The sequence below is a fragment of the Pteronotus mesoamericanus genome, unplaced genomic scaffold, assembly GCF_021234165.1.
Source record: "Pteronotus mesoamericanus isolate MK-2021 breed Mesoamerican mustached bat unplaced genomic scaffold, CSHL_Meso_final contig_74, whole genome shotgun sequence".
NCBI lineage: Eukaryota > Metazoa > Chordata > Mammalia > Chiroptera > Mormoopidae > Pteronotus > Pteronotus mesoamericanus.
The window spans coordinates 6,119,208-6,138,895 of NW_026555247.1; the positions used below are offsets into that span (position 1 = coordinate 6,119,208).

At 38.2% G+C, this 19,688-nt stretch overlaps 1 pseudogene; it reads right to left on the bottom strand.

The window, feature by feature from the left end:
- Positions 1-14,594: 14,594 nt before the first annotated feature.
- LOC129078854 (keratin, type I cytoskeletal 18-like) lies at positions 14,595-15,884 on the bottom strand (annotated as a pseudogene).
- Between the last annotated feature and the right edge of the window lie 3,804 nt (positions 15,885-19,688).

Below are 19,688 nucleotides of genomic sequence, written 5' to 3' on the forward strand. Positions count from 1 at the left end.
CTATAATGAAGGAAAATATATTTTTTCATGTTTAAATTGATTCTCTCTTTTTTTCGGGAAGAAATTTTCTTTTACTCTCTGTATTCCACTTATCGATTGTGTGGTTTGAGTAAGTTACAAATATTTTTGTTCTTTGTAAGTTCTTGGTTATTTCATTTGGGTTAACCATAGATAATGCTGTATCTTTAATATTTTTAGATATCCTAGAAATTAAGCCTAGCCATAACTTCTTCAAAGACATCAGACAAATGCCTTAAATCCTTGTCACTTAACATGACACCATAAATAATTGAAATTCCACAATTGATATTTTTATTATTTTTATTGAATTTATTGTGGTGACATTGATTAATAAAATTCTGTAGGTTTTACATGTATGATTCTATAATACATCATCTGTATATTGCACTGTGTGTTCACCACCCATGTCAAGTCTCTTTTTGTAACCATTTATCGCCCCTTCACTCTCTTCTACCTTCCCCCACTTCCCTTTTCCTCTGGTAATCACTATACTATTATTGTCTGTGTCTATGAGTTTTTTGTTGTTGTTTTGTTTAATCCCTTTACCTTTTTCACCCAATCCACAAACTCTCTTCCTTTCTAACAGCTGTCAGTTTGTTCTCTGTGTCTATGAGTCTGTTCCTATTTTATTTGTTTATTTTGTTCATTAGATTCCACATATAAGTGAAATCATATGGTATTTTTCTTTCTCTGACGAACTTATTTCAATTAACATAATAGTCTCCAGTTCCATCCACACTGTCGCAAAAGCTAAGATTTCCTTCTTTTTATGGCCTAGCAGTGTTCCATAGTGTAAATGCACCACAGCTTATTAATCCACTCATCTACTGATGGGCACTTGGGCTGCTTACAAATCTTGCCTATTATAAATAAGGTTGCAATGAGCATAAGGTTGTATATATTCTTTCAGATCAGTATTTCAGGTTTCTTCAGATATATTTCCAGAAGTGGAATCACTGGGTTATAAGGCAGTTCCATTTTTAATTTTTTTAAATATCTCCATACTGTTTCCCATAGTAGCTGCAACAATCTGCATTCCCCCCAGTAGTACACAAATGTTCCCTTTTCTCCATACCCTCACCAACACTTGTTGTTTGTTGATTTATTGATAACTATTCTGACAGGTATGAGGTGATATCTTATTGTGGTTTTAATTTGTATTTCTCCGATGATTAGTGACATTCAGCATCTTTTCATATGACTATTGGTCATCTGTATGTCCTCTTTGGAGAAGTGTCTACTGAGGTCCTTTGCCCATTTTTTAAATGAGTTTTCTTGGTGTTGAGTTTTAGAAGTTTATAAATTTTGAATGTTAACCCCTTACCAGATGTACAATTGGTGAATATGTTCTCCCATTCAGTGGGTTGTCTTTTTGTCTTGTTAATGGTTTCCTTTGCTACGCAAAGACTTTTTTAGTTTGATGTAGTCCCATTTGTTTATTTTGTCTTTTATTTCCCTTGGCTGAGGAGACATATCAGAAAAAATATTGTTATGAGAAATGTCCAAGATTTTACTGCCCATGTTTTCTTCTAGGATTTTTAATGGTTTCAAGTCTTATATTTAAATCTTTAATCCAGTTTAAGTTTATCCCTGTGTGTGGTGTAAGAAGATCAAATTTATTTTTTTTGCGCATACCTGTCCAATTTTCCCAACACTATTTGTTGAACAGACTATCTTTAGCCCACTATATGTTCTTGCTTGCTTTTAAACTGATTTTCTTTTAGACAATATATAGTAAGGTCTTGCTTTTTTACCCAATCTGTCTCTCTCTCTTAATTGATGTATTTGGACCATTCACACTTAAAGTGATTATTCATATAGTTGATTAAGATCTATCACATTTGGAGAATCAAGATGGTGGAGGAGTGAGTGGAAGTCACACTGACCTCCTCCCAGGAGCAACCTGGAATTATAACTAAATTGGGGAGAAATCAACTGGAACAAACAACTGAACCATAGCGAGAAAGGAGTCTTGTAACCTCGGAGACAGAAGAATCGGCTTTAGAGCAATCTAACTGGTAAGGAGTGCAGAACAGACCTGAGAAGGTGGGCAGGGAGTGAACGGGCGGTAGCATCAGAGGATATTGAAACGGCCAGTTGGATCCCCCTGAGAAGAGCGGGATCTAAACCAAAAGTGGGGATCTCTAGCCCACAGCACAAAAGCTAAAAGGTACACAGAAAATAGCCAACTGCGAAAAGTGGCAGGGTTGCTCTCTGTCAGAGAAAAGCGGCTGGAGACCCAAAGAACTGTTTAAAGGGCCAACCCATAAATTTTCATTTGCAGCCACTTACCCTGGTCTCCGGAAAAGGTGGGGGCAGAGTGGGCTAGAGACACCTGAGGAGAGACTGGGGAAGGAGGCTTTGGGGAGAGAACTGAGAAAGTAGCTGGTGGGATCTCGGTACTGATTCATCCCCCATACAGCAGCAGTCATTTTGCTCAGGCAGAGACCACACCCCCTGAGTGGCAGCAGTGTCAAAACGCAATAGCCCCACCCCGAGCTGGGATTCCACCCCGCCCTGTGCTGTCTAAGCTGCATGCTGAGTGCAGAGTGGAGGCCACAGACAGTACATCCCTGGCTAAAGGGGGCGCAGAGATGTCTGACGACACTTGAGGAGAGACTGGGGACAGAGGCTTTGGGGAGAGAAAGGAGAGAGTAGCCGGCGGGATCCCAGTGCGGACTCTTCCCCCATGTGCAGCAGCATGAGAGGACCCAATAACCCCACCCCGAGAAGGGACTCCGCCAGGCCCTGAGCTATCTAATGTGGTGCTGTGCTGAGTGCAGAGTGAATAGATTAACAGCTGAAGGAGAAAGCCACAAATAGTAGATTACTGGAAGTCTCGAACAGACTACCTAAGGTCAGACAGGGTCAACATCTGACATCATCAGAGGCAGAACCAGAAAGTAAAAACAGCGGTCTCCAACCATAGAATTTCACACCACGAAGTCAGGAGATCAAGACAGATCAACTCAAGAATCAGAAGCAAGAGAGAAGAGTCTCACAAATAATGGGAAGACAAAGAAATACACCCCAGTCTAAGGGAAAGGAGCAATCTCCAAAAAGAGAACTAAATGAAATAGAGGCAAGTAAACTATCAGATACTGAGTTCCAAAAAACGGTTCTAAGGAAGCTCAATGAGCTCAGTGAGCTCAGAGACAATTACCAAAAACTACAGGAAAACTATGAGGAACTTACTGCAAACTATATGAAAAAGGACATAGAAACTATCAATAAGAAACAAGAGGAAATGAAGAATACAATTTCTGAATTGAAGAACACAGTAGAAGGAATCCAAAGCAGGCTCAATGAAGCTGAGGACTGAATCAGCGAGCTGGAGGACAAGGTAGAAAAAAGCTCCTAGAAAGAGCAAGAAAATGAAAAAAGACTCAAAAAGAATGAAGAGATATTTAAGGAAATGCAGAGACAACCTGAAATGTAATAATATCTGGATAACAGGGATACCAGAAGAAGAGGATGTGGAAGGGATAGAGAACCTGTTTGAAAAAATAATGATGGAAAACTCACTTAATTGGAGGAGAGAAAAAGTCATACAAGTCCAGGAAGCACAGAGGGTCCCATTCAAGAGGAACCCAATGAGGCCCACTCCAAGACACATCATCATTAAAACAGCAAATATCAAAGACAAACAGAGAATCCTAAAGCAAGCAAGGGAGAAAGAGGTAGTAACATATAAGGGAGCCCCGATTCGACTTACAGCTGACTTCTCAACAGAAACCCTGCAAGCCAGAAGGGAATGGCAAGAAATATTCCAAGTCATGAAAAGTGAAGGCCTACAACCAAGACTGCGCTATCCAGCAAGGCTCTCAATTAAAATGGAAGGTGAAATAAGGAGTTTCCCAGACAAAAGAAGGCTAAAAGAATACACCTCCACCAAACCAGCATTGCAAAATATGCTAAAGGGACTGCTTTAATATGAAGAAAAAGTTTCTATGAATACCCAGTTCCTTTCAGAGTTGCCAATTCTTCATATTATCAATATTTTTAATACTTATTAATCTGATTGTAACAATGTCATTTTAATTGTTCCTTTACTATTTGTTGAAACTAAACCTGTTTTAGTATATTTCTTGCCTATTTTTATTATTTAAAAAAAATCTTTAAATGACTTTTTGGTATTCTTTATCCATTTATTGATTTAAGGTCTGTAGAACATTTTTCTCTAAAAAAATAAAAACCTATTAACTGTGTTTTAGATGTGTTGCAAATACTTTTCTATTCTATTCCTTGTCCTTTAACTTTTTTATATGTATATTTACTATATAGTTAAATGTTTAATATAGTCATATTGTCAATATTTATGTTATAGCTTCTGAGTTTGAATATTTTACTCAGGTCATGAAAAATATTAGTTCTATTTTCTTCTAAAACTCCTTAGATTCTACATATTGATTTTTAACTCACCTGAACATTTCTTGTATAATGTGTGAAATATGTGTTTTATTTCAAGTAATGGTCCATGCACCTTATTTGTTGAATAAGCCTTATTTTACCCATTGATTTGAAATATCAACTTAATCATATATTATATTGTTAGATATATACATTTGTCTCTAGAATGCTTATTATATTTCATTGATCTACTTGATTATTTCTGTGCAGGTGTCATGTTGGTTTAATTGCTGAGACTTTAATATAGTTAAGGCTATAAAATTTCCTTTTATTTTAGTTTTAACTGTATAACCTATGTCCTGATAAGAAGTGTTTTCCTTTATATTCGGTCTTTGTTAGTTTCTATTTCCCATTTTGATTACTTCCTTGATCTAAAGTTTAATTAGAAGAGTGTATCTTAAATTCTAGGCAGTTAAGTTTTTGTCATCTTTTGCTATTCATTTTCAAGAGATGTTAAAGAAAACTTGAATCTAGAATCTTATACTCAGCCAAATTAGCATCAAAGTGAGGGTGCAAAATTAAAAGTTTATAGAAATATAAATACTCAATGAACTTACCACATACATTCTTTGAAAGAATTGTTTTATTACATACCCTAATAGAATGAAAAAATTTAAATGTAAGATTTAAATTAAAATATAAAGAGCAAATGAAGCTGTACTTTTACAATTATCTGTACAATATTTCAATAGTTATTTGCACATTAAACTGGTACATAAAATAATTGGAACAAGAACTTTAATAACTAAAGATTCTGGATAATCTCAATATAAAAGGTTATGGGCAAACTAGAAAAAGGAGAAGAGAACTAAAACTATGCTAAATTTCTTTTCTAGATGCAACAGAGGCTTACATACCACCCCCCCCTATACACACAAGATCTATCCAGAAAGTATCCAACAATTTAATATGAAAAATAAAGACATTTATTGAAGAAGGTACAAGATACAAGAAACATTGCACATAGGACAACGATGCCTCAGTCCTCTTCAAAGTAGGCACCTTGGAACCTCACACAATTCTCTCAGTAGCCGTCAGCTGCCCTGTTGTATTTCCTGAGTTTTGATGGTCTGAAATCTGTTCCTTTTCAAAGGAGAATATTAGTTTTGGGAAAAGCCAGAAGTCACAGGGCACCAAATCTGGGCTGTAGGGGGGCTAAGTCACATGGGTGATTTACTGTTTCATATAAAAAAACTCTGCATGAAATGTGATGCATGAGTGGGGGCGTTGTTGTGGTGCAGCTCACCAGTGGCCCGTAAATGCTGCCTTCTGAATCATCCACATAGTTTCTGCAGATGAATGTTCAAGCTTAACGCAAAATTTGGTGCAGATTTGTTTCTCTACTCAGTCGTTTTGAATACAATGGCCACACAGTACACATGCTCACACAATGGCATCTACTGCCCAAACTGACCAGTACAGTGAAGTTATCATTGTTCACGCATGTGCATTCCAGTCCACTCTCTTTGACTGCCGGATTACATCAATATCATACAAACTGTTCTCATTATATTAACAATGGTTGAACTTTTTCCAGACAGCCTTTGTATATACTAATTAATTAAAGATATCTAGATAAGAAGATAAATTTAAGTATGTGTTTTAAAATTTAAGTGAAACTACTAGAAGATTAAGAATAAGATATTGAACTTCCAAACCACTAGAGAAAACAAATGGAGTAAAGAAAATGTGACCAATATATCAAAACACAAAAGAAATTAAAAAATAAAAAGAGGAAAAAAAGGGAAGGAAAGAAGAAAGGGAGAGAGGAGCATGAGAAACATGAGGAGAGGCATAGCAAATGAAACTTTTATAAAGCAAGATGTAGGGAACGCATCCAAATATGTCATTAATCACAAGAAATGCAGCTGTGTTGAATTTTTCAATCAGATTGTGGGAGGATAAAATTCAATTACATGTCATGTACATGTGTTACACATAAAACAAAATAATTTTTGAAATCATTTTTAATATTTGAATTTTCAATTTCAAATCAAAAAACAGGAGAACTGAAAACAAAGTTAAAAATATAGCAAGCTAATTTTAACAAAGGGAAAACAGGTATAAAAATTATTATTATACAATGGGGAATTTAAAGCAAAGAGTATTGAATGTGGAAGGAGGAATACTTCATATGATAAAAGCCTTACTTCAATGAGAACATGTAAAAGTCAACCTTTTAATACCTAAAAAACATAGCTTTAAAGTATACAGAGTACAAATTGGTAGTTACAGAATAGCCATGGGTATGTAAAGTACAGCAAAGGGAATATAGTTAATGATATTGTAATAACTATGTGGAGATGAGTGAGTACTAAAAATATCAAGGGGAGTACTTTGTAAAGTATATGATTACTATACTGTACACTTGAAACTAATACAAAATAAAACTGAATGTAAACTATAATTGAAAAATAAAATTATTTGCATGTTAAAAAAGTAAAATATATAAAGACTCTTAAGCTTTAACAAGCATAAAAATTACTTGGCAAACTTGTTGAAATGCTGATTCTCAGGTTCTGTCTCCATCTCCTTACCTCCGTCTATTCTAACTTATTGTCTCTTACCTGCAACTATGTCCTCCTATCATTTCAAAGTTGCAATTAAAATTTTAATCCTGAGGAATTAAGTGAAATTTAGAGGTGGAACAGTGACTGGTTCAAGGTCACACAGATAGATAATGGCAAATCTGGAATTAAGATCTAAGAGTTGGGAGACTTTATTGCATTGGTTCTAATATATTCACATCAAGATTGATTTTTCTAGACTTTAGATTTTGCTCACAACATCAGTTTCTGCACAGAAGCTTTGTCTGGACCAAGTGTGGCAAGGCCATGAGTCAGAAACCAGACAGAGCTATTGGGGTGAGTCAGAGATCATGGAAGGTTCAACTACAGGCAAAAGAGAGAGAGAGAATAAGGCAGAGGGCAAATTTATTGCAATTGATAAATAATACAGCACAGACTCAAATCCTGGAAGAGTGTTACAGGCATAGGTTTTGGCAGAATTTTTCAGAGTCAGGTGGTCAAAGACAAGGAAATGCAGACAAGAGGAACAGAGGAAATAAATGGTTTGTAGATGGAGCCAGCGGAAAGATGAGAAGTGTGGTGCTGTGGAAAAATATAGGAAGTGAATTACAAAGAATGGAGTAAAATGTAAGATATTGTCCTAGCAGCATGGCAGCACCCAAATCCTTTAAGTACCAGGATAGCAGACAGGAAGCCAAACCAGGAATCCATGCACAAAAAGTGAGAAGGGAAACCATGCACACCCACATAGCTTACTGATTACGTTAACATGGCTTTACTATTCCACTGTGTTCATCAAAATGACATTACTATTCCGGAAACCTCTTGTGCAGAACAATAAGTATTAAAACTATATTATTTAAGTGAACATCAACTCATTCAGCTCTAAATAGATAGTATCAAATAATATTTACTTCATAAGGTTCTTTGAATCCTCTCATCTCAAAACTCTCATCTTTGTATGTCCAGTAATCCTCAACTATTATGTCAAGATTTTTATTCAATCATAAGCAAGCCCTTCTGTTATAAGGCCTTCCTTAAACCACATTCCAAATATTCATAAACATTCTGATTTTGTATTCCTACCCTCCGACATACTACTAAAATTTTCTGAAGGTGGTGCCCTCCTTACTGGATCAGGAAAAAAACCCATCTTTATCTTATTTACAAGTTATCTTGGTGATATGTTCAAGAATCACCAGATAACATTGGAGATCCCTCAAAACCCAATGAAGCCCTCCCACTGCCATGATCCAAGATCCATCTTAACCCATTTCCGCCCAAATCTGCATAAAATTTTCTTAAAATAAAAGCCAAAGGAAGACTAAAACTGATTGTAGACAGTCTAGCAGAGAAAAGACTCATCATACTTTATCCTGGTCTTTGTAATAGTACTGTCCTACCAGGTAAAAACCCCAACAGGCAAGCTTCTCTGTAGTACTAAACTGCAACTCTATTTTGTTAGGTGCCTCCTGAGACTAAGTATCATACAGTTGTAGATCAGTGTCTACTTTTTATACTATCCCTATAGGTCAAAATAGTCAAGACTCATTTCCTTCCCTAAGGAAAATCCACAATATTCCTGGAAAATCAACAATATGACCCAGGGGTTTACTGAGGTATCTACTACTACTTTTCATAAATCCTCAGCCAGGATCACAAGGACCTTTTATTGTATTCTAAAATGAGGTAAACTCTGAGACTGACTCCATCTATCTACTTACCGTTCTAGCTCAGCAAAGGCCTATTTCCAAAGAGAAGATAAAATGTCAAAGTAACTTCCTTTTGTAGGACAGGGGTTAACAAATTCGTTACTAACTAAATCCAGCCTGCTACCTAATGTTGTAAATAAAGTTATTATTGGAACACACTCAATAATATATTTATTTATCTATTGTCTCTGGTTGCTTTAACACCACAACTGAGTTGAATAGTTGTGATAATATGCCCTATAAAGTATTAGGTATCTACTATTTGGTCCTTTAAAAAAAAATTATGCCCTGAACCAGGATACAATCTTTCCCAAGGAAGTTAATCTGTTCCTCCTAACCAGATATGGGCCTTCAAAACTTCACTGGACCAGAGAAAATTAAGAGGATTCTTTGGTCTCACTAACCCAAGAGCAATGGGTTCTCAACTTTCCTAGTTGCCACTCCACTATATGACTTAAGCAAGTTTTCAGTAATCAAACCTCTTCCCTGGGGACTTAAACATGAACAGGTCTAACTAATATTAGCTCTTCAACAGCCTTCCACTCTGGGCCAACCTAATTATCATAACCTTTCTATTTGTACATGAGAGATATTGACAGGCTCTTGGCATTCAGACTCGATTTCATGGAATTTATGAGACCACAGCTTATTAACATCTCCCTCTTAACCCAGTGGCAAAAACCTACCCAACCTCTCAATAGTTATATCAGCTAAACCAGTGGGGATGTCTGCCAACTTGGTTTTAGGCTATCCCTTACATATGATGGTCCCTCATGCTGTATAGTCTTTGCTTCTTACTTCTTAGCAAGTAGGCTTACTTATATAAAATCTTATTTTATTCTTCACATTATTCCAGATAGCAGCACTTATTAAGATCCTAGCCATGGTAATAACCTGAGAGACTAAATCTTTGGGGGAGGAAGAAAGGGGGTACTCAGACAGGCTTTTATAGAATGCCAGTTATTGGATCCAGAGTCAGAAGAAGGTACTTGGAGAAATCCAAGTATGAACTGCGCCAGGATAATCTCTGGGACTCTAAAAAGGGCTGCCTAAAGTATTGGAGAAACTCAAATGGAACCTCGCAAGAGTCTTGCATGAAATTACTCATTACTACGAGGACAACTTGGCCACTAAACTCAATGAATATCTATGGGGAAAGTTTACTAAAATTCCTGAGGCTGTCTCTGGTGCATGTCTCATCTGCCACTAGCATAATCTTGATAAAATTGTAAAGATGGGACATGGACCAAAGCCCTATCCTAAGGTCCTTTTCACTATCTTCAAATGGATTTAGCACATCTGCTCAGGCAATAGGTTTGAAATGTGTCCTACTTATTGTTGCTTCTTCTTAGAATAGATTGAACCCTTTCCTTGCTGGAGAGAGCTACAGCTCTAACAGTAGTAACTTGATGTTGTATTATCAACCTGACCTTGCTTTTAATCTTCAGCCTCAAAATTCTTGCCTTAATATGTTTTCCAGCTCTACACTATCCTATCATTATCCTTACTCAACTGTTATCAAGCCCTGGGATTGGAAGGTCTGCATTAAACCGGACTCCAAAACCTCACAAATATCCCAATTTTGCCCTCTCCATTCTGGAACACTACTAAGATTCTCTCGAGGTAATGCTCTCATTTACCTCTACAAGAATAAACTTAGCTTTGCTTTGGTGTTATTTTTCAGAGCTCATAGTTTAACAAGGGTCAGTTAGAGAACCTGCGGATCTGAGGAATAGGGGAGGGACTGGGTTTTACTCTTCAGAAATGGCAGCAACCACCGGGAGAAGCAGTCACAACACAATGTTGACCAATGGATTAGGGAACGCTATTATTTGCTTTTATCAAAATCCTGACTGTTTCAAGTATCTGTAATGGCACTGAGCCTACCCAAAGGGGCTAGGTATTTCCAGAATCAGGAATGGGGCGGCTGGGCTTCAGGGACAGCAAGGTAAGCAGGTCATTAAAATATATGCTTTTGGAAAGGGACAAGGACAATGGAAGTTAATTGAAATTTATAAATCTTATTCCCAAATGCACTTTTATATGTTGGAAACTTAGACTCTTGTTTTGAAGCCGGGTTTAGGGCAATTCAGGATGGAAGGGGCCAATGAGAACTCTCAAATGTATTACATTCATGGGATAAGTTTTCTCCTCTCTCTGTGCCCAGGTTTTTCCCCTGTGCAAAGTAGAGGTGTACCTCATTTTATTGTGCCTCACTTCATCGCTTTACACATGTTGTGTTTTTACAAATCAAAGGCAAGACCCTCCGTCATCAAAATGATTACAATTCACTTTTTTTGGCGATATTCACTTTATTATGGTAGTCTGGAACTGAACCAGCAACATCTCTGAGGAATGCCTGTATAAATGGCAATCACTTTCTCTAGTCTATTCATTGTGGATTCACTTAACCCTTTGGCTTTGCTCTCCTGTACTCTTATTTCTCATTTTTGTTCCTCCCTTTTCTAATTTTCCATACTTCATCTTTTGTTACAGAAAAATGTCTCTAGGAAAACAAGTAACTAGGACCAAAAAAAAAATGAAAATTGATTTTTTTAATATTCAAATAAGAATATGTTGAAAGAACTAATATAAATAGGTCATTTGCCTTCTGCCTTCAACCTAGTCATGCACTGCATAACAACATTTCAGTCAACAATGGGCTGCATCTATGACTGTGGTCCCATAAGATTATAATGGAGCTGAAAAATTCCTGTTACCGAGTGATATTGTAGTACAACACATTATTCACATGTGTTTGGTGATTCTGGTGTAAACAAACTTACTGCACTGATGGTCATATAAAAGTATAGCACATACGGTTATGTACAACACATAATAGTTGATAATGATAAATGACTATTATGGTTTATGTATTTACTATATGCTTTTATCATTAGAATGTACTTATTAAAAAAATTTAGTGTAAAACTGTATGCCATGTTAACACCACCAGCAGCCTCATACATCTCAAGTTTACCAAGTCTCTTTATTGCATAATTTTCTCATATGCTTGTGTTGTTTTATAAATTAAGTGTAGTATAAATGTACAGTGTTTCTAAAGTCTACAGTATGGTACAGCAATGTTCTGGGCCTTCACATTTCACTCACCACTCACTCACTGACTCACCCAGAGCAACTTCCTTCAAGCTTCATTCATGGTAATTACCCTGTACAGATGTATCATTTTTTTTAATCTTTTATACCATATTTTTACTATAACTTTTTGATGTTTACACGTTTAGATGCACAAATACCACTGAATTACAGTCGCCTAAGGATTCAATATAGTAACATGCTGTATGGTTTTATAGCCCAGGAATGATAGGCTATACCATATAGCCTAGGTTTGCAGTAGGCTGTGCTATCTAGGTTTGTAAAAGCCAACTATAATGTTCACACAATGACAAAATTGCCCAACATTGCATTTCTCAGAACATAAGCAGCACGCAACTATCTATGTAAAAGCAGGTGAGGAGATCAACATTATTTCTAAGTGCTTCACATTCTCCAGCCAGCATTTAGTTACAAAGGGGCTGATTATCCAGCTTTCTTGCTTTGACCCTCTAGGGGAAAACTGTTATAATGTAAGAGAAAGAACACTGGCCAAGCTTGATAAGTCCTGGCTTTCAGCTATTAGCTTCGTGCCCTTGGGCAGGCCGCTGAACCACGCTGAAGCTCGATTTCCTCACTAGTCAAAAGGAGCTGTGTTGTTGTGAAGGGCCAACAAGATAATGCTGTTTAAGTCCCTGATACACAAATAGTTGGGGCTATTGTACTCTAACAACAGTGTAATCAATATTTATAGATTGGTGTTGGCTTCCTCATTATAAAAACTGGAGACTGAGAAATCATAAAACTGGACTGGCAGAAACTGCGAAGTTTAAAAAGTGATTTGTTAACTGTAAAAAAAAATCACAAATTTAAACTAGGTTTTATATTCTTTCTGTTCTACATATCTTTAAGATTTTTATTGTTTATTAGCAGCTTCAAGGAAAGTAAACATCAAATCAAGCAGTATTTCTCATGAGAAGGTGTCGAAACTACTGCTTAAAATGAGATTTGAACTCTGAAATTGGCCCGTCTGTGGCATGCATTACCCCACTATCTTCACTGAAAACAGATATTCCTTACCATTTCCTTTTCCTCCCAGATAGGTGTTATGGAAACAAGGAGGCTTTGGGTTCAGGCAACATAAATTTAAATCCAGATTCTACCTTAAAACTGGAAAACTAATATCTACTTTATAAAAAAAAAAAATAATTTTTGTCAAGTGTGTGGTAGCCAAAAGATTGACTTCCTTTTATTCTGAGGACCCACAATGCAAAGCCACTTCAGTGTGCATGTTGTTCCTTGATTCCTGATATACACACCTCAAGTTTTGATCACGTCTAACAGTCCTACCTTCAAATTCTGACTCTTCCACTAAATAGCAAATTATTCAACCTCAGTTTCCTCTTCTATAAAATGAAGATAATAATATAACCTAGCTCATAGATTGGGAAGAACATATGAGAAAATGCATGTAAAATGCTTAATCTGGTATCTGGCATGTAATAATTATTATGCTAGCTAAGAAAACTGTAATAATAATAACAACATTTCAGGTATATTCATTAACAAACATTTAGATGGGTCAGTGGCAAAGCAATTGAGTAGTTTGCTATTTTTTTCCTTCTTAGGTTTCCTTGGCTGCATTTCTCTCCCTCCCTTCCCAGGCCTGTTTCAGTTCAGCGGCTGGCTGGAACATCTGGCACGGTGCCCACCCTTGACGTTTTGTGTTTGTAGAGCCAACAGGGTGGGGAGGTGGAGGTTTGATCATCTTCACCACTGAGACATTGGAATCTGTTGAGTTAAACATTGCTCTACTGTTGCCATCCCCTCCCTTTCTTTTTTTCCTCCCTGTGAATGAATCTGGAACGAATGAACCTCAAGTATCTTGAACAGCTATAAACCCTTTATGGTACGTGGGCTGCTCCTCAAGGAGTGGGGCACTAGCCTCCCTGTTCATTCCTGAGTAAACACACTGCGTCAGCGTATTCCCTAACACGAGGTCAATGTCTGAGGGAGCGGAGCTCTCCGTGCCTGGCACCTGCTGGTGCGGAGAGGTCTGCTGGCAGCAATACACCACAATCAGCTTTGATGACCGCACTAAGTACAGCGCTCCCCTGCTCCAGTGCCTTTTAATTCACTGTGATAGCAACATCTCCCAAACTTCATTTCTGTTCAACCCTCTAAACTTACAGAATTCTGTATGTTCTGTATTCTTTTTTAAGGCTATATTATATTATATTATACTATATTACACTATATTATATTATATATGGTAGAATATATTATATAGTACCTGCCTGTGCATCAAACATTAAATTCACACAGGTTTTTCTAAGTTCTCTCTGTGAGAAACAAAAACAAAGTAGAACTTGTTTCTTTCTTGGAGGTCCCTGCTGATTCTTGACCCAGGCTCTGCAGTTGCCCTGCTGTGATGCCCTGCTGTGTCCATAAAATTCAGCCTCTCTGGTGGCAAAAGTCAGCCTCTAGACCTTCTCTCTATGATTTATTACAGGTTCCATCTTTGAAGGATCTATGGTACCAGCTGTTGACTGCTTACCTGAAACTTTTCATTTTGCAGTACCACATCTATACCCCTTTCTGATTCTATGGAAGGGACAGGGAACCATAGGTCATTTTACTGGAGGTCATCATTATTTTTTTCCCCTCTCTATCCTGGGCCAACCAAATAGTCATATTTTATCCCTAATAAGTCCTTTTCTTCTCAGTCCTTCAAAGGCTGTCTGTCCACATAATCCTCTAAGCCTTCTTATCTCAATGACACATTCTATTTTTTTTTTAAATGTTCAATGAACTCTAAACTTTTTATTGACCTCCTGCTCCACCAAGGGATGCCCTACTTCTGCTGCCTTTAGTGCCTCAGAACTTTGGTGTCATTGACTTCAGACATCACTTTGCCATCCACAATCTTATAGGTCATGGCCTTTTGGATGGTTTGTAAGGAATGGCTCTTGTCCAGGTTGTCAACAAGATCGAAGTCCTCTCCTTCTTCCAGTAGGCAGCAGAAGGTGGCAATTTCAGCCTCCAGCTAGGCCTTGATGTTCAGCAGGGCCTCATATTCCTGGTCCTGGTGGTGCCCCCTCTGCCCAGATCTGGGCCAGCTCTGACTCCAGGTGAAGCAGAATCCAATTGATCTGTTCTATCTCCACGGCATAGCATGTCTCCACCTCCCTCAGGCTGTTCCCCAAACTGGCCTTCAGATTTCTCACTGAGTCCAGGTCAATCTCCAAGGACTGGACCATACATCTTGGCTCTGTGAGTGTCAGCTCAGCAGCTCCTAGCTCAGTGGTCTGCGAGGTGACCACTGTGGTGTTCTCCTCAATCTGATGGGACCAGTACTTGTCTAGTTCCACTCTGTTTTTCCGAGCCAGCTCATAATACTGGGCCCAGATGTCCACCGTGATTTTACTGAGCTCCTAAGATGTGGGGGTATCCAGCTCTACCATCAACCCAGAGTTGGCAATCTGGCTTTGCAGACCATTTACTTCCTCCTTGTGGTTCTTCTTCATGAAGAAAACTCCTCCTTGAGAGCCTCGATCTCTGTTTCCAGCTGCAGTTGAGTAATATTGCTGTTATCAATGACCTTTCAGAGCCCATTGATGTCGTTCTCCATGCTGGTGCATGCCCAGCATCATCTCATACTTGACTCTGAAGTCATCAGCAGCAAGATGGACGTTGTCAGTCTGCAGAATGATGTGGGCTTTGTCCACACAATTTCCAAAGATCTGAGCCCTCCGGTCCTCAGTGGTCTTGAAATAATGCCCCAATCTCTGACCTGAGGTCCCTTCTTCTCTAGGTGTTCCCAGGTTTTGCTCTCCAGTCTTTAATCATCAGCCTCCAGGCTTCTTACCCTCTCCAGGTAGAAGGCCACACGGTTGTTCAGGCATTGCATAATCTCCTTCTCGCCCTGAATGCTCCCTATGTATGCCAGACCCTTGGCCATCCCTGCAGCTAGGACTCCGGATCCCTAGCTGCCCCACATGCTGGTGGAGTGGGACACTGAGATCCAGGAGCCCGAGCCTCCAGTGTCTACATAGATGCTGGCTGTGCTGCTGGCCAACCGGACCCAAAGGCGGGGTGACTGCACAGAGCCCAGGGACTGGTAGTTTGTGGAGAAGGTGGAGCTTGTGCTGAAGCTCATGTTGTTCAGGGAGGAAGGCAGGAAGCTGAGACTCAGGTTGAAGCTGCAGTCTATGGCACATTCTTGTACTTCATTTGGGTTCTATTGTAGAATCAATTATTAGACAATATCATGGAAGAAGAATTGCTTGTTGTTTGCAAGCATCAGGGCACCAAAAGGTTGTGACATCCAATAATCAGCTAGCCATAATAATTGAGACACTGGGATGACATAATTTTAGGAGGTTAGTTCCATGCTAGCTCTATTTTACTGATGAATGAAATTGAGAAGTGCAGTCTCCCATTTGTGGTCACCTAATTTAGTCTGGAAGCACTACCATAATCTGTGCTAAAAGGAAGATATAAGTGAAATAAGACAGGGGGTGAAAGACAAATACCATATGATCTCACCTATAAGCGGGACCTAACCAACAATACGAAGATGCAAGGAAAATAAGACCAGCAACACTGAAAGGAAAGGAAACCAACAGAGACAAGAGGGATGGAGGGGGAACAGGCCGGGGGGGAAGGAAGGGAAAGGACAAGTCAAGGAACATATAGCAAGGACTCATGGACAAAGCCAAAGGGGAAGAGCTGAGGGAGGGAGCAGGGGAGGGGGCAAAGGAAAGTGGTGGGGGGAAGGCAGAGACAAATGTATTTGAAAAAAATAATTAATTTAAAAAATAAATTAAGTGATTTTCAAAATTGGGAAAAAATGAGGATATAAAAGAGAATCTCAGAAAGATCTCAAAACTATAGAAGTAGAAGGAAATAGAAACACACATTGGGGCGACAAAGATAAAAAGTACACTGAACATTTTATGTCAACTAACAAAATATTTTAAAAATAAAATTCCAAATTACAATTCAGAGTTTCATATATGGTAGTTTTAGTTACAATTCCTTTTTGAGATGCAAGATAACTTAGCTAGGAACTAATTTAATCATCAGATATTTTCCATGCATAAGCCAAACCAGAACCTATGAGTGTATTTCCTCTGAGGTGTGACTTCCTCATAAATTTTAACCCAAGTCACATTGTATAGTTTTATACCTCCATTGTGAATAACTCTGAAATGAGAAAAGTTCTATTTTTTGTATTTTTGTCTTACATCCTACTTTATATAATGTTTTTCTAAAACATAAATTATTATGTAAAGTTAATAATATGTTGAAAAGTACAAAGAAGAAAATAAAAGCCATCTATAGTCCCACCAGCCAGATGGAACTGATAAAATTTTGTTGTATTTTTCTACCTATAGCTAGAAGTTGTTTTCTTATTTGGAACATACTATTCATATCTTTGGGAAATATGCTTTTTTCATTTAACAATATACTAATATCTACATGGTAGTTATATTAATATAGCACCTTTTTACTTTCTGTTTCTCTGATGTGCTATTTGTATGTCTTCAAAAGCTACAAACATCTATATTCTCAAGACATTATGTAAATTATTAATCTAGTATGTTCCAAACCTCCAAGTACAAAAGTTCTAACAGAATAAAATTAACTTCTACACATTCCCACTACCAAATCCATCAGTTTATCTACATTTGTATACATGTTCTCTGCCTTCATGCTGCTACAAAGGATGAACTGCTCTAAGACCAACCCTTTCACTTGTGCCCTGGGTCCCAACCCCTCAGGACTTCCTAAGGACTCCACTCTTAAAATGGTCACTTTTCTCCTACATCATTAGTTTCTCTCTCTCTTCCCATCACCTTCAAACACATTGTCATAACTCTCTCATCTCAAAAATATTCTCCCTTGACCCTTCTGTCCCCCTCTAGTTTTAACCACATTTCTTTGTATTTCTATACTCTGCACCCAGTTCTACTCCTCTCATTCTCTCTAAAATGATAGAATCTGGTTTCACTGTTATCACATCAAAATGCTCCTGTCAGGGTCACCAGTGACTTCCATGTTACTTTATCCAGTGACCTTCTCATTCCTTATCTTAATCTCTACCAGTAATCACCTGCGAGTCTTTCAGTAGGTCCCTCAATGGCTCTAAGTTGGCTTTCCCAAACATGACATGATAAAGCTGTAGCAAGTGACCTCTAAGGTCCCTGAAAGATTGAACTGAATTGACATTATTCAAAGAGTAAAGCTATGGGGAACCAAGAGCAGCATTTTACACAGTTTATCACTCTCTCCTTCTTGAAACAGTTCTTTTAAAATTTATTTTTAAGACATAACACTCTCCTTACCTTACTGTCAGATCCTACTTGGTCTCCTTTGCTGGTTCCTTCCAATTTCCTTTTCCCTAAACACTGTAGGGGAGCAGAAAATAGGACTCTTCCTTTCTCCATCTACACTCACTCTGTAGGTCGGTGATTTTCAACCCTGGTTTATGTGAAAATGATTTGGAGAGTTTTTAATACTCCCAAGTGCCTGGGGCTGACCCCCAGAGCTATGGCCTGTTTAGCCCAGGATGGGGCCCAGCCATCCATAGGTGTTTGAAGCTCTAAGAGCGATTCTAATATGCAGTCAAGGTTAAGAAGAGATGGCCTGGGTCCTGTGTGATCTCAGCCAGCTTTAAATAATATCCATACAATGGCAATTCATATTTACATCTAAACTGAATTTTTCTCCCGAACTTTAGACTCAAATATCTAATTATCATCTTGACATCTCCACTTGAATATTTATTAGTCATCTCAAACTTAACATGCTTAAAACCAAACTCTTGGTTTCTTTTCACCCAAACTTGGTCCTTCTGTAGCCCTCTACATCTCAGAAAACAGCAATCCTAATCTTCCACTTGCACAACACAGAAACATTAGAGTCATCTTTGACATGTCTCTGTATCTCACGCTGCATTTCAACCCGTCAGTAAATCCTGTTGACCTTACTTTCAAAATATATCCAGGATCCAACCACTGCCCAACACCTCCATCATTACCACTCAGATCAAAATCACTGTCATCTCTGAGCTGACCATCAGTGTAGCTTCCTAACTAATCTCACAACTTTTGTCCTTACTCTTCTACAGCCATTTCTAAAGCCATTTCTCAACAGACCAGTCAAGTGTTCTGAAAAAGTGTATCAAATCATGTTGCCACTCTGCTCAAAATCCTCCAGTGGTTTCTCACCTCACTCAGAGGTCTTTCTGTGACTACCGTTGTCCTGATCCACCATGCTTCTCCAAGTTCATCTTCTATCATTCTCTTCCTTACTCACTTTGATCTAGAAACTGGCATTTTTGCTAATCCCTGAACAACTGTAGCATATTCCCACCTTAGGACTTTTGCATTTGCTATTCCTTCTACCTGGATTGTTCTTCCCTCAGTTCTCTGCAGGCCCTGCCCCCTCACTTTCTTAAGAACCTGTCCAAATGTGACCTTACAAAAGAGAACTTCCTTACCACCTTGCACAAGAGAACTTCACCATGCCCCAACCACTACCAGTCTATTCACATATAGCGCTCTAGTTTTCCTAACATCTCTTACCAGTGACATAGGCATGTGTTTCTTTATATGTTCATTGTCTGTTTGCCCACACTAGACTGTAAGCTCCGTAAGAGAAGAATTTTGTTATGTTTGTTCACTGCTGAATCCTCACCTACTAGAATAGGCCTGGCACAAAGTAGACGTTTAGTTGATATTTACTGAATAAGTCAAAGAATGAAGCTATGGTGAAACAAAAGCTGGAAGGTGGAATATCAAATCAATTGAATCTTTCAGGGACCTTACAGGTCACTTACTACAATTTTATCATGTCATGTTTGAGAAAACCAAATTAGAGCCATTGAGGGACCTACTGAAAGACTCATAGGGGGTTACTGGCAAAGAAAATAGATATTGTACCTTCTCCTAGTGTT